This window comes from Protopterus annectens, chromosome 5.part0 (assembly GCF_019279795.1).
Source record: "Protopterus annectens isolate FY-2018-M chromosome 5.part0, PAN1.0, whole genome shotgun sequence".
Classification (NCBI taxonomy): Eukaryota; Metazoa; Chordata; order Ceratodontiformes; family Protopteridae; genus Protopterus; species Protopterus annectens.
In genome coordinates, this window is record NC_056735.1 from 1089590701 (window position 1) to 1089594612 (window position 3912).

Genomic DNA, 3912 nt, shown 5'->3' on the forward strand with positions numbered 1-3912 from the left:
ATTTTCATTTATATAAATGTAAGATTGTCTGTGTGTCACACATGATAATTTAATAAAGATCTTTCTTGTAAAAAACAAACAAAAAAACAGCTTTTACCTTCCCCTAGGATGATGCCTCAATACAAAAAGGAAATGATTGACTTCAATAATTGGCTTAGTTTCTGATGTCATTCTAAGGGATTCCGGTATCTGTCAGCCTGGGATGACATGATTGTCAGACCTCGGTCACACATGATAATTTAATAAAGATCTTTCTTGTAAAAAACAAACAAAAAAACAGCTTTTACCTTCCCCTAGGATGATGCCTCAATACAAAAAGGAAATTATTGACTTCAATAATTGGCTTAGTTTCTAATGTCATTCTAAGGGATTCCAGTATCTGTCAGCCTGGGATGACATGATTGTCAGACCTCGATGCTTTGGTAGAGATGGTCTTCATCTGTCACCCCCTGGGATTTTGGCTACTAGCTAAGGCTCTTGCCAACCCATAGTGCCTTTTTTTAGCAGTGTCTCAAGGACAAAATTCCAGACATAAAAGCACAATCTAAAAACAACCTCAAGGTTATGCTGCTAAATGCTAGGATTTTTAACATGAAACTGCACTCACTGGAAGCAGTCCTCACCTTGGAAAATGCAGACATTTGTGCAGTGACGGAAACCTGGTTCATGAGCACCCCAGCCATACTGGGTTATACCTCCTACCACATGTGCAGTGCACAAACTGAATGTGAGAAAACTAAAGGAGACGGTGAATCAATTTTCATTACAGATAAATACACCTCCAGACTGGTCAAACAGCATGATTCCCTGGAGACACTTCAGGTGCAATTAACTGTTGGTAGGACACCTATTCAAGTCATTGTCAGCTACATGACCCCCCCTCCATGAATCACACTCTGCCTATCTGGATCTGCTTGATTCTATCAAGATACATCTGAACACCATAGTTTTAGGTAACTTTAACTACCCATCCATTGACTGGATAAATTATTCGTGCTCAAAGTCACTTGCTCAAAGGTTCCTTGACTTCGTTAACTCCAATGCCCTGGACCACCCGGTTGACACCCCCACAAGAGGTGCCAACATCCTTAATCTGGGGGACCACTGTAGCACCCCCACTGTGAGGTCTTTCCTGGTGAGATCTAACTACAAATCAGTCTCATTTGAAGTAACTATCACACCTGACACCCCCTAGCAGCAATTAAACTAAAAAACTTCTCCAAAGCAGATTATAATCTCTTACAGGATGATATCACTAGCTTCTCTGACCTTGCCCCTCAGATGGAACTGGGAACTATGCCAAGTTCTACATCAATGCTTTATACAAACATCTGTATAACTGCATTGACTCGGCCGTACCTGATAGGACCAAAACAAGCTCCGCAAGAAAGAGCAAACCTGCCTGGTGGACAATTGTCATTAACAGGCTTTACAATAACAGGAAGAAATTGCTATCTAAGAGTAAGAGTGATCGAATCCTAAACTGGAAACACTCCCTCATCAGCTTAAAGAAGTGAATAGACTTTTTGTGAAGTCCTCCAAAGCAAACTATGAATCCAAATTAGCTTCCACAACTAAAGACAACCATAAAGCATTCTTTAGTTACATCCGTAACCTAAAAGGAAAGGCTCAGAGTTGTGCCAAACTGGTAGTTAATGATACCACATATACTGATCCTGTGGACACTACCCTGTCCCCACCACACATATCCCATCATATCACTGCCACCTACCTTGTATCTGTAAAGAGCAGGTTGTTAATGCCCTCTCTAAAGCCAGGAACACAGCATCTATGGGACCTGATAACATCCCAGACTGCATCCTACATGGGCTTCAACAAGAATTAGCAACACCATTGGGTACTCTTTTCAGTCATAGTCTAAGCACTGGCTTCATCTCAGCTGAATGGAAAATGGCCACCATTATTCTCTTGCACAAAGGTGGTGCTTCCACTGACCCTGGGAACTATAGACCAATTAGCTTGAATAGCTTGTCTGCAAGGCCATGGAGCAAATCATCATGGAACTTATCAAGAAAGATATAGATAATCCAAACACTTGGCCCATATTTTTTTGGATTTATCAAAGTGAGATCATGCCTATTAAACCTGGTAGACTTCCTCAAGACAGTCACTAAGACCCTGGATGAGGGGAAATGTGTGCATACAGCCTACCTAGACTTAGCCAGGGCACTTGACACAATCCACTACTCAGGCATCATTGACAAATTCACCCAGCTAGGTATCAACCCTTATATCATTAGATGGGTCACTGACTGGCTCACTGATACAACGCATATAGTCAAAGTAGGGGAATCCACCTCCAACAGCAGACCTGTAACCAGTGGTGTTCCACAGGGATCAGTCCTGGGACTTCTACTTTTTGGACTGTATTTCTCCAAAGTACAAGCAAAAACTAAAGCTCTGTGGCTGACAAAGTTTGCTGATGACTGCAAACTGGGAGTGGTCACAGAATCTCCAAATGATGTCAACATCCTACAAGAGGGACTTACACAAATAAATGATTGGTGCCAAACTCAATGCAAAAAACAAACTGTATTATCATCCCTTTCAGTAAGGGCAATGTTCCTGCTAACTATCACATCAGTAGCAGCACCTTAAGTATGCACTCAGCGGTGACAGACCTAGGCACACAGGTTGACAGTAACCTGATCTCTGACCACCATGTCTCCACAATGGTAAGAAGAGCATTCTGTATTGCTCATCTCATAAGTAAGGGCATTGCCTCCAGAAAAAAAAGAAGTTCTAACCTCCCTGTACTCTTCCCTCATCAGGCCAATAACTGAGTACAGCACCTGCTGCAATTAGAGAGACTCCAAAGGTTCCTCACAAGGAAAATTCTAGGTCTTCAGCATTTATTCTATGTGGATCATCTGAAATCAATGTCGCTTTATTCTGTTTCATACAGACTACTCAGAGGAGATCTCTGCCTTGCATACAAGGCAATCTCTGACCCTGCTTTATTGGAAATGGTGCATCTCCGTAAGTCAAATGGTATACGGGTTACTCTCTCTAAAGACCTTAACCTGGTATGTGAAATTAATAGAACCTGCTTGAGGGACAGATTTGTCTCCCAGAGGTTACCACACCTTTGGAACAGACTCCCACTTCATTTCAAAATGAGCACCTCATTGGCCCTCTTCAAACGCAGTGTGGACAATTGGATGAGTAACCATAAATTCACCCCAGGGGTTCCATCTGTGTCCCTCTTGGACAGGGATAATAGGTACTGATCATGGAAATAAAGATAGAACTTTGCTAGGCTTGTAAGGGCTCCTAGGGCCATTAGCCTAGTAACTTCCTATGATCTATTTACAGTGAACACCAGAATTTCTCACAGGAAATATTAAAAAAATAACACAGTTGGAAAGATTCACAGAGTTACAGAAAAAAAAACAATACTTAACTATTCTCGCTATATTTTCCTGACTAATCTAAAGAGTACAAGTCCTTGGTCACCTACTAGCACAAGGCAAGATGAAGTAGGTGAGTGGTCTTCCTCCTTTGTCAGGTTGGAAGAACAGACTTCTTCTGAGACTTCAGTCTCCTCTAATATTAAAACATTATTTCTGTACAGAATGACATCGCATATATCTGGTCATCTGATTTCTGGTTCCCGCACTATCACCAACACTAGGAGCTGCTAGGACTTTAGCACCTACATGTCAATAATACTCACACGAGCATTGTTCAGATCTGGTGCAGCTGCTGGAAGTCATAAAACCATACAACACTTTCCTTCTTCCAACAGGAGCTAAAAAAACATACTTCTTACTGACATTGCGTCTCTTGCTTAATTCAAAAAGTACAGTTGTGTACTCTTACCATAAATGTAGATGTTCGAGTGTGTTCACTGTTGCAGTCATCACTGTAGGGTTCTTTCTGCCAGCAGCA